The following is a 12,448-nucleotide window of genomic DNA, read 5'->3' as shown; positions in this document are numbered from 1 at the left end:
TGTAGAGTAGAGGGGTGCAGAGCAGAGTGTTGAAGAGTAGAGTGCAGTGGCATACAGTACAGTGACATACAATGCAGTGGAATACAGTGAGGTGGCATACAGTGCAGTGGCATACATTGCATTGGCATACAGTGCATTGGCATTGAGCAGTGTGCAGGGGTGTAGAGTAGAGGGTGGGAGTGAAAAGAAGCAACACAGAGGGGTAGAAAAGAATGGAAGCTATATAGAAGGGGTGGGTGGGAGGGAATAGAAGCTACATAGATGGTGACTGGGGAGATGGACTGGAAACACCAGCACTAATATGGAGTGCTTGAACAAAGAAAATTAGCACCAAAAACAGGAGCAGTGGATGGACACAAGTACTTGGTACATGCTCCAAGGGAGGGCCAAAAACAAGAAGAGGAAGTGAGGCCTACATGTTGTGACAAATGGGGATGAAGGACTTGTCTTTTCTTATGGTTTGCACTCTATGGTTATATACGTTCTAACCAGGGCAATGTGTGTGTGGTGGGTTATGGGATATTAAGTATGGGGCTGCCTGTGTCGTACGCAACACAACAATTTAGGCGTGCAGGGGCTTAGTACCGCATTCCTCTGTCCTACGGCACACTCCCTCACCCCCATGACCACGTTGCCTGGGGGGGTCTAAGATGTTAGAAAAGGGACCTGTCCACTCTCCCTGGGCTGCAGGCGTCCAGTGGTAGTGGGCAGCTGGGAAGGGGCAAAGGGTTAAATACCTGTTGACCTTGGCTCCCATCCTCTTTTGACAGCTTCTAGACAATACCCATCCTACCCTCACCCACTGGATTTATTTAAAGAGTATGATTGCCTGTATATTGGCAAGGTTTTTTTCCATTGTTTTGTTTCGCAGCCTGAGTTACAGGGCGATCCAAAGGAATTTGGTGCAGAAAGCAATCATGGCGGAGCACAAAGGGGATGCTCCATGCCAGCTCCTGGGGAATCTTTACGGCAGGACCGCGGGATGAAAGCAACAGTGCCCCGTTAGTCCAATGGACAGTTGTAAATCTGAGCAACCGGGGCCTTGCCTTGGACAGCTTTGTCACTACACGTGAGTTTGGTTTTATCGGATTTACAGTGTGGGAAACCCCCAAAAATGTATAACTCTTGATGGTGTGTAGTCCAGGCACTCATTGTCTAATCAGGTGAGTGATGAGCATAGGTTTCTCATCCAATGGCTGCGCTTGGATCATCAGTAAGTTAACCCAATTTTGTCTTGCCTACATAAGCAATAATAAACCTGCAGTCAACTTCTCTCCAACAACTGGTGTGGCCTTGTCTTTTCTTATGGTTTGCAATCTATGGTTATATGCGTTTCAGCCAAGGCAGTATGTGTGTGGTGGGCTATGGGATCCCGGGGCTGTGAGGGAAACGCTGAAGCTAACAAATGATAAGCTGTGGGCGGGCTGTAAGCCCACTGAATGTAAACAACATGTCTCACAGAGACAGGGCATGTGCTGTCCAGGTGGAACCTAAAAAGGACCTGGACTGCTCATCTGGACTCATGGAGTTCTGAACGTCCATGGCCAGACTTTATTTGAGAAGTCACTAAAACAGCTCTCTATGTATACTGGTCCTAGAGATGAGAAGTAACGGAATATGGATCTAAAGTGGTCAGATTACTTAACATTCGGAAAACTTGTTAAATAGCACCCACGTGGCGTGGGAGAGTTGTGAGGGCCTCTAGTAAACCCTAACTTTTTTGTAGTTTTACATAGCGCCAACGTAGCACGGGGCATTGCAGCGCTTTACATGAACACCGGATTACTTACAGTAGGTCAGAATTTAAGTATTAATTAAGTGATAATTTCTCTGAAAGAGTGCTGTCCAGTACCCACTAACTGTTATTTATTTACAACACTGAGAATATCTATTCAAGTTATTTCAGTAGGTTATGTCATTCATTTCTGAATATGAATTCTTGTCTGAAGATAAAGTGCCACCTTGCGGCTGGAAAATGAATGGTTGCTAGAAAGAAAAAGATAAACAGCGGCTCTGGGCAACAGCCTGAACATTTGTGCAACTGTCAGAGAAATATAATTTGGTTGGGACAAAATGTACACTCACGGTTTACGATGTCACTTCCCAAATCATTTTCTAAATACAAATGTATTCGATCTTTTCGAGTTCCTTACTCGAACTATTTATTGTTCAATAGAAAGATAAATCTTACACTTTGCTTACAAACTTGAATGCATAGCACTCTCAATTGTGACTTCCACCCGTGTTTCTACATGCAGACAGCCAGAACACACATGAAAATTTATAATATTCCAAAAGGGATGGTTGTGTCAGAAGTGGGATTCGAACCCACGCCTCCAGGGGAGACTGCGACCTGAACGCAGCGCCTTAGACCGCTCGGCCATCCTGACAGATGTACATAGCTCTTTCAAGTCGTTTTATAATATGTCACAAGAACCAAGAGTTCATGGATGGATTTCTTGTATCTGCGAACCACGACTGTCCCTTCAGACGCCTTTGTGTGTCTGAATTGTACTCCGAGGGGGAGCCCCCCACTCTTTCAGCAGGTGCACGAGCCAGGCTGCCTTTGCTCATATCAGCTTCAGCCTCCTTCAAAACCTTCGGAAAAGAGACTGCCAGGGGTGTCCCTGAGGTGAGAGGAGTCAATTAGAAGGTGGCTGGGCTGTGCTAACAAGAGTAACAGAAGGGGTGAGGGCAGGGTGGGATTGGTAAGGAGGGCAATGGCCGAAGGGTCCGTGTCAGTTGCAGTTGTGGGGGGCGCTTTTTAGGGCAGAGTGGGGGCCGATTTGAGATCCATTTCTGCCTGTTCAGATGCTACCAGCGGCCCAGTGGGTGTCTAAGCGTCCTTTCTGGAGGCCTTGTTACCTTCCCTTCACCAACAGGACAGGAGTCATCAACCCCAGCACCCCCCACTCCACCCCAGGCCCGCACATTGATCCAAAAAGCTAACTTGGGCCGGCTACGGGCACATTAATGTATGCAGATTGAGCAGGGGGCCTGAACAGGAGTTGCCTCAATGATATTCAGCTGTGGTTCACTAGTGTAAAACAATCCATGCACCAGGAGTGCTGGCAAGGTTTACTTTTTTAAAAATCTCAGTGGAGCTAAGAAAACAAAAGTTATACTCAGAGATCTTGACAGCTAGACAGATCATTCTGTTTATCCTAGGAGATTGATTTTAAATGATGGTACGTACTCAGTGCTTAATTTGTGCTTGTTGTTTCCGGTGTGGGGCGCCAGCACTTATTTTTGAGGGTCAGCACTTATTTTGTCTGCCTCAAGCATTTACTGCGAGCAAAAGACATATGGGAAAGACGGAGGAAGAGGAAAACGAAAAAGCATCACGAAAGGAGAAAGCAGAAAGCTGCAAGAGTGAGCTGAAGGGGCAGGGAGTGGCTGTAAATAGATTGAAGAGGCCCGAGGTGGCTTCAGGATTACGCTGCCTCAGTATTCCATCTTCGCACATTTAATTGCAGCAGCCACGTGTTTTCGAGGAGAGCTTTGAGCACAGGCATGTTTTTATTTACAAATTAAGCACTGTACATAGTATTTATACACTCTCACTTTCTCATGTACCTTAGGCTCCTATGTTAATGTTGCTTTAAGCTAGTGCCCAATAGAGTGTATGGTACCTCCTTATCTGAAGAAAATGATTTGAAATGTAGTATGCATTTTGTTAGAAATGGGGTCTTTGGTTGACAGTCAGGTTACCCCCTGTTCAAGCAAGGACCCTCACTCTAGTTAGGATAAAAGAGAATCACCCTCAGCTAACCCCTGCTTACCCCCTTGGTAGCTTGGCAGAGCAGTAGGCTTAACCTCAGAGTGCTGGGCGTAAAGTATTTGTACCAACACACACAGTAACTTAATGAAAACACTACAAAATGACACAACACCAGTTTAGAAAAATAGGAAATATTTATCTAGACAAAACAAGACCAAAACGACAAAAATCCAACATACACAAGTCAAGTTATGATTTTTTAAAGGTTTAAAAATAAAAAGAGTCTTTAGGTAGTTGTAACAACACACTAGCGCTGCTAGCGTGTAAATGTACCTGGTTTGCGCCAAAAATAACCCCGCACGGGCGGTGTGCGTCGAAAATAACCCGGCACGGGTATATGACAACTCGGCACGGCGATGCGCGTCGAAAAAGCCAGCCACGCGACGGTCCGAAGTCCCGCGGCGCTGGTTGCGATCTCTCAGCCTTCGTCAGCGATGCTGCGCGTCGTTTCTCCTGCTCCGGGCGTCGATTCTCCGGTCGCGTTTCCAGCGGCGTCGTTTCTCAGCTGCGGAGCCGGCGTCGCGTCGTTTTCTCAGCCGCGATCGGATTCGCGTCGATCTTTTCTCCGCACGGTGCTCGGTGCGTGTATTTTTGTCCTTAGGCTGCCAGCCTCTCCTTTCAGGGTCCCAGGAACTGGAAGGGCACCACAGAGCAGAGTAGGGGTCTCTCCAGAGACTCCAGGTGCTGGCAGGAAGAAGTCTTTGCTATCCCTGAGACTTCAACAACAGGAGGCAAGCTCTACATCAAGCCCTTGGAGATTTCTTCTTCAAGATGGAAGGCACACAAAGTCCAGTCTTTGCCCTCTTACTCTGGCAGAAGCAGCACTGCAGGAAAGCTCCACAAAGCACAGTCACAGGCAGGGCAGCACTTGTTCCTCAGCGATCAGCTCTTCTCCAGGCAGAGGTTCCCCTTGATTCCAGAAGTGTTTCTAAAGTTTGTAAGTTTGGGTGCCCTTCTTATACCCATTTTAGTCTTTGAAGTCACCTTCCTTCAAAGGGGACTCACACCTTCTTGCGAAATCCTGCCTTGCCCAGGCAAGGCCTCAGACACACACCAGGGGGCTGGAGACAGCATTGTCAGAGGCAGGCACAGTCCTTTCAGATGAGAGTGACCACTCCACCCCTCCCTCCTAGCAGAGATGGCTAATCAGGAATGCAGATCACACCCCAGCTCCCTTTGTGTCACTGTCTGGTGTGAGGTGAAAAACAACCCAACTGTCAAACTGACCCAGACAGGGAATCCACAAACAAGGCAGAGTCACAGAATGGTTTAAGCAAGAAAATGCTCACTTTCTAAAAGTGGCATTTCCAAACTCACAATCTTAAAATCAACTTTACTAAAAGATGTATTTTTAAATTGTGAGTTCAGGGATCCCAAACTCCACCTGTCCATCTACTCTCTAGGGGAATCTACACTTTAATCATATTTAAAGGTAGCCCCCATATTATCCTATGAGAGAGACAGACCTTGCAACAGTGAAAACGAAATTGGCAGTATTTCACTGTCAGGACATATAAACCACATTACTATATGTCCTACCTTATCCATACACTGCACCCTGCCCTTGGGGCTACCTAGGGCATATCTTAGGGGTGCCTTACATGTAAGGAAAGGGAAGGTTTAGGCCTGGCAAGTGGGTACACTTGCCAAGTCGAATTTACAGTGTAAGAATACACATGCAGACCCTGCAGTGGCAGGTCTGAGACATGAGTACAGATCTACTTATGTGGGTGGCACAACCAGTGCTGCAGGCCCACTAGTAGCATTTGATTTACAGGCCCTGGCACCTCTAGTGCACCTTACTAGGGACTTACTAGTAAATCAAATATGCCAATCATGGATAAACCACTTACATACAATTTAAACAGGAGAGCATATGCACTTTAGCACTGGTTAGCAGTGGTAAAGTGCTCAGAGTTGAAAAGCCAACAGCAACATGTCAGAAAAATATAGGAGGCAGGAGGCAAAAAAGTCTGGGGATGACCCTGCAAAAGCAAAAGTCCAACACGACCCCCTACCAGCCTAAAGCCAGGGGAGAACAATCAATACCTTGATGTACTTCCCTGATTGGGGCGATAGAACAGGGACCCAGGCCCACAACAGCAGGGGCATGTTCCAGTTCTACGCCTTCCTGACTCCAGTTGGATCCCTCTGTCCATACTCTCAGGGCCCACTAAGCTAACCCATGGGGAACCCTTCTCCACATCTACAGACACCATCTGTGCAACACCTAACTTTACTTTGCTCACAGATGTATTGCAATGGGCAGATAGTACCACCAGGGCCAACACAGTGGTGTTGCCCACTCCACCCCCGGGGTGTGACTCTCGTCCTCCCCCCCCCAGGGGCAACTCTGTCCACCAGGACAGCAAGCCACAGTGGCCCCAGACAACTGTCAGGGATGAGAGCCCGACCTCAGGCCTCTCTAACCACTGTGACTGTGGAGAGTGGGGGGCGGTAGCCCCAGGTGCCTGGCACCCTTTGACCACTCTCTCTTCCACCAGGTCAGGGATGACAACCTGACCCTGGTCCTCCCCTCTGGGGCTCTGTACCCTCCCTGCAGAAGTGGCACCCCCAGAGTCAAAAACTGTCAGGGTGCTTGTAGAAGCAGTCCTGCACAATTCTTCCATCAGTGCAGGGATGTTAACCTGCAACTGATCCTCCAACCTGGGGTCTGTACCTTCAGGTTGGACCAGGGCCAGGGGTGAGGCTTCCCTCCCCCTGCCCTCTCTTCTGGGGTCCTGAACCACCCAACTAGGAGCGGCCCCCCCAGAAGACAACATGGTAGGGGTACTGTTAGCAGTAGCCCCTTCCTCCAGGTCAGGGGGGACACCCTTAACCTGGCCTCCCAATCCAGGGTCTGTACCCACAGACTGGATCACTGCCTGGCAACCCAGGACTTCCTGGGGGGCATACCTACCCCCTACCAGGTCAGAGTTTACCCTCTGAACCTGGTCATCCAACCCAGGGTCACCACCCTGCGGTTGAACCACTGCCTGGCACACCAGGACTTCCTTGGGAGCACATTTACCCCCCATCAGGTCAGAGTTTACCCCCTGAACCTGATCATTCAACCCAGAGTCACCACCCTGCGGTTGAACCATTGCCTGGCACACCAGGGCTTCCAGGGGAGCACACCTACCCCCTACCAGATCAGAGCTTACCCCCTGAATCTGGCAATCCAACCCAGAGTCACTACCCTGCGGTTGAACCACTGCCTGGCGCACCAGGACTTCCTTGGGAGCACACGTACTCCCCATCAGGTCAGAGTTTACCCCCTGAACCTGATCATCCAACCCAGAGTCACCATCCTGCGGTTGAATCATTGCCTGGCGCACCAGGACTTCCTGGGGGGCACACCTACCCCCCACAAGGGAAACACTTTCCCCAAGGGCCATACAAGAGTCTGGCTGGCGCAGGTCTCCTGACCTCTGCCCATCTGACAGAGTCTGGATTCCCCCCAGCCCAGAAATGGTCTCACCAAGGTCATTCCTGGGGGGCTCTGCACTCAGAGCTGACCCCTGACCCTCCAGGTTCTCCACTGGGGTCCGCAACCCCCTCTCAACCCTCTGTCTGGACTTCTGCAACCCCTCACTAGGAGTGGTACTGCCAGACACCAGAACTGGTGGGACGCTGGCTACAGCCGCCCCCCCAAGTTCTCCTGACACTGTGGGGTCTCCCTCAACAGATGGCCCTATGGTACAGGCTAGGCTCCCCTCCTGGGGTTCCCGCAGGGAACCCTCCAGGACCTGGGACCGGATCTCGGGCACCTTGGGCCTCAACCCATCCCCATTCCCTCTCCTCTGAGACTGGACATGGGGTCCCTCACCCATCCCACTACACTGGGACCTACCTGGGACACTACAATCCTTCCCTACCTCACCTGGTTGGGAACTACCTAGACCACTCCTCTCAGGAGCACCCCCAAATGCCTCTTCAGACTCTCTGGTACTCACCCAGAAGTCTGCCTCCATTGTAAGCTCCCTGGGGTCAGAGAACTCACACTCCACCTGGTGTTGGCATAGCTCTGGAAAATAAGGACTAGACATATGCTCTCCAGCACTTACATCACTCAGCCCCTCACATGAATTAACCAAAGTACCCTTCACCCAACCATCCAGTGACTCTGCTTTGAAAAAGCACCCCACATCACCCTCCTGAGACTGGTGAGACAGTACCTGACTGTCCCTGACACTCAACCCACACTCTTCTGGGATGTTTTCACACTCCATAACCAGGACTTCTACCTGGGGGGAACCCCTCTCCCTGTCACTCTCAACTAGAGTCAGTAGAGTGTCCCTCCCACCAGTAGGAATATGACTCCCCATGCCAGTTCCCCAATCCACCTCAGGGACCCTGTGCATCACTGGAGCTACCTCATACCCCTGAACCTCCTGGCGTGTGTTAACTCCCTCCTTCAAGTAGGGCACCACCTCTCTGGGCATGTGTACTTCTGCAGCATCACTGGATATACAATTGTTGCTGCCACCATTCCAGCTGGACTCAGCCCTCATGACTTCCAGCTCTTTCAATTTAAGCTCGTAAGCATAAATCATTTTTTTAATCTCTAAGTCCCTCCTCCTTTCTGCCAACTCCTTGAATCGGCGAGCCCTGTCTGCCCGTCTGTCCTGTAACTCTTCAGGAGTCAGACCCTTGGGTGACACCCTGCTATCCCTCCTGGGGACCCTCCCCCCAGGCGTAACAGGTACCTCCACTACACCACTGTGTATCCTCTGCACTTCCCCACCCACATTCTCCTCCTCTGTGTGCCCTCCAGCCTTCTTGATTGTCACCCCGGCCCTCTGTGCCTGTTGCAGCTCCCCCTCCCTGGTGGAGCTCTCAGTGGGACAGTCAAGATCTTTAAGGAACTGTTTCAATTGAGCAACTGAGTACTCCTTCAGTTTCTCCATTTCAAACACAGCTCCAGCTGTTGCATCTCCAGATTGAGACATGATGGTCACAAGTGCAAAGTTCCAAAGGCAGAAAGAAAATAATTTCCCACTGAAGTAAAAAGAATCAGTCAAGGGATCAGCAAAATCATGGAAGTAGAACAAAAAGAGTCCTTAAGAGAAAAATCAAAAGATCACCAAACGAGTAGTATGTGGTCACGTAGTGGTCTGAGATCAAAACAGTAGTGTACACTTAATTACTGTATGTCAAGTACAAATACAAGTCCAAATCCCGACCGCTGGTCACCAATGTTAGAAATGGGGTCTTTGGTTGACAGTCAGGTTACCCCCTGTTCAAGCAAGGACCCTCACTCTAGTTAGGATAAAAGAGAATCACCCTCAGCTAACCCCTGCTTACCCCCTTGGTAGCTTGGCAGAGCAGTAGGCTTAACCTCAGAGTGCTGGGCGTAAAGTATTTGTACCAACACACACAGTAACTTAATGAAAACACTACAAAATGACACAACACCAGTTTAGAAAAATAGGAAATATTTATCCAGACAAAACAAGACCAAAACGACAAAAATCCAACATACACAAGTCAAGTTATGATTTTTTAAAGGTTTAAAAATAAAAAGAGTCTTTAGGTAGTTGTAACAACACACTAGCGCTGCTAGCGTGTAAATGTACCTGGTTTGCGCCAAAAATAACCCCGCACGGGCGGTGTGCGTCGAAAATAACCCGGCACGGGTATATGACAACTCGGCACGGCGATGCGCGTCGAAAAAGCCAGCCACGCGACGGTCCGAAGTCCCGCGGCGCTGGTTGCGATCTCTCAGCCTTCGTCAGCGATGCTGCGCGTCGTTTCTCCTGCTCCGGGCGTCGATTCTCCGGTCGCGTTTCCAGCGGCGTCGTTTCTCAGCTGCGGAGCCGGCGTCGCGTCGTTTTCTCAGCCGCGATCGGATTCGCGTCGATCTTTTCTCCGCACGGTGCTCGGTGCGTGTATTTTTGTCCTTAGGCTGCCAGCCTCTCCTTTCAGGGTCCCAGGAACTGGAAGGGCACCACAGAGCAGAGTAGGGGTCTCTCCAGAGACTCCAGGTGCTGGCAGGAAGAAGTCTTTGCTATCCCTGAGACTTCAACAACAGGAGGCAAGCTCTACATCAAGCCCTTGGAGATTTCTTCTTCAAGATGGAAGGCACACAAAGTCCAGTCTTTGCCCTCTTACTCTGGCAGAAGCAGCACTGCAGGAAAGCTCCACAAAGCACAGTCACAGGCAGGGCAGCACTTGTTCCTCAGCGATCAGCTCTTCTCCAGGCAGAGGTTCCCCTTGATTCCAGAAGTGTTTCTAAAGTTTGTAAGTTTGGGTGCCCTTCTTATACCCATTTTAGTCTTTGAAGTCACCTTCCTTCAAAGGGGACTCACACCTTCTTGCGAAATCCTGCCTTGCCCAGGCAAGGCCTCAGACACACACCAGGGGGCTGGAGACAGCATTGTCAGAGGCAGGCACAGTCCTTTCAGATGAGAGTGACCACTCCACCCCTCCCTCCTAGCAGAGATGGCTAATCAGGAATGCAGATCACACCCCAGCTCCCTTTGTGTCACTGTCTGGTGTGAGGTGAAAAACAACCCAACTGTCAAACTGACCCAGACAGGGAATCCACAAACAAGGCAGAGTCACAGAATGGTTTAAGCAAGAAAATGCTCACTTTCTAAAAGTGGCATTTCCAAACTCACAATCTTAAAATCAACTTTACTAAAAGATGTATTTTTAAATTGTGAGTTCAGGGATCCCAAACTCCACCTGTCCATCTACTCTCTAGGGGAATCTACACTTTAATCATATTTAAAGGTAGCCCCCATATTATCCTATGAGAGAGACAGACCTTGCAACAGTGAAAACGAAATTGGCAGTATTTCACTGTCAGGACATATAAACCACATTACTATATGTCCTACCTTATCCATACACTGCACCCTGCCCTTGGGGCTACCTAGGGCATATCTTAGGGGTGCCTTACATGTAAGGAAAGGGAAGGTTTAGGCCTGGCAAGTGGGTACACTTGCCAAGTCGAATTTACAGTGTAAGAATACACATGCAGACCCTGCAGTGGCAGGTCTGAGACATGAGTACAGATCTACTTATGTGGGTGGCACAACCAGTGCTGCAGGCCCACTAGTAGCATTTGATTTACAGGCCCTGGCACCTCTAGTGCACCTTACTAGGGACTTACTAGTAAATCAAATATGCCAATCATGGATAAACCACTTACATACAATTTAAACAGGAGAGCATATGCACTTTAGAACTGGTTAGCAGTGGTAAAGTGCTCAGAGTTGAAAAGCCAACAGCAACATGTCAGAAAAATATAGGAGGCAGGAGGCAAAAAAGTCTGGGGATGACCCTGCAAAAGCAAAAGTCCAACACATTTCTTATGCACTTTACTTGCCTATCCTATGTGGATGATATGAATGATGGAATGTACTGTTTATGCACTTTCACTTTTTCATCGATTCTAGGTTTTTATGATAGTGCCGGATAATGCGCCATTTATCATCTCATGGCGGCGGGTGAATTGCTACAAGGTATTCATCTTAAAGGAGGTGGCTGACTTCATCATAATGAAATACGGCACTTTGCTAACAGTGTAGCATGTTCACTCCTGATAGCAGCTCTTCTCACAACTTTTTCCACCGATTGTTGACAGGTGAGCTGTCCTAGAGTGGTCATCCTTAATTGCTTATACATAGGTAAATGGTGATTTATGATGAGAGAATGTATCTCTGTTTGTATATTTAACCTACATAATCTGTTTGATTTTATTTTGTTCTACTTGTGCAATATAGTGTTTTAGATATGGGCAGAAGATGATTTTTGATGTGGGGATGCGCCTTTGGTCGCATATATCACTTTTCTTATCTTCTTTTAATGTTTTGCCTGTGCAATTATTTTAAGTAATCACAATAAAGCTCATTACACACTTTTCTCAGTAAGGAGTCACACCTCGCTCTTAATAGGGTGGGAGGGAACAAGAGAATCAGTGTGCCAGCCTGGCTGTAAAGTGCTGGGCCGGGGGCTGGCATCTGCCCACAATGCCCACGCCTAGCGCCCGCCCTGCGTCATTACATAATCACAGCAGACCTAAGTGCATGGCATAAGAGGGAGCCGAGAGAGGTGCCTTGCTTTGTAGGAAAGCACCCCAGATTCTGATTGGCTAGAGATAACAGACTCAACCCTCACAACCAGGGAAGAGGGGGTGAATTCTGAGAGACCAGATAAGTAGACGCCCCCTGGCGGAGAGGTTGGGCATTGCACCTATAAGTGCTCCTTAAACCCTGTCGCCCTTTCATGCTGCTCTGGAGCAAACACCAGTCCAGCCCTGACCGGGCATTATCTCTCATTAATGCTATACCCTGACGTCATAACTATTTGGTGTCCGTGTCTATATCGAATTTATGTGGTCAAAAACCCCAACTCATCTGTGACTGACCTCTAAATAATTTACAAATATCTCTGAAAGAGAAACACATTTGTCTTTTTCTAATAAAAACCTTTAAGGCCCGGGTGAAATAGGGATTAGAGTTGCATTAAATTAACAGGCTCAGACCGTCGCAAGTAATAATGTGTGTAGAGTTGTGTGAAGGCTGTTGCCTTTCTCTCTGCAGCTTTGAATAAAAGGAATCAGATATTTCCTAAAATGAGACTCTCTGTGTCAGAAAACCAACCTCCTCCTCCTGTTCTCTGGGATTGCCAGGCTGTGTCCAAGGGAAATACGGACAA

At 48.8% G+C, this 12,448-nt stretch overlaps 1 non-coding gene across 1 annotated transcript; it reads right to left on the bottom strand.

Annotated features, from left to right (window-relative positions):
- Positions 1-2,307: 2,307 nt before the first annotated feature.
- TRNAL-CAG (transfer RNA leucine (anticodon CAG)) lies at positions 2,308-2,390 on the bottom strand. Its single transcript has one exon. It is a non-coding gene; the product is annotated as a tRNA-Leu (tRNA).
- Between the last annotated feature and the right edge of the window lie 10,058 nt (positions 2,391-12,448).

The sequence above is a fragment of the Pleurodeles waltl genome, unplaced genomic scaffold (assembly GCF_031143425.1).
Source record: "Pleurodeles waltl isolate 20211129_DDA unplaced genomic scaffold, aPleWal1.hap1.20221129 scaffold_67, whole genome shotgun sequence".
Lineage (NCBI taxonomy): Eukaryota > Metazoa > Chordata > Amphibia > Caudata > Salamandridae > Pleurodeles > Pleurodeles waltl.
This window is presented reverse-complemented; position numbering and strand designations above follow the sequence as displayed.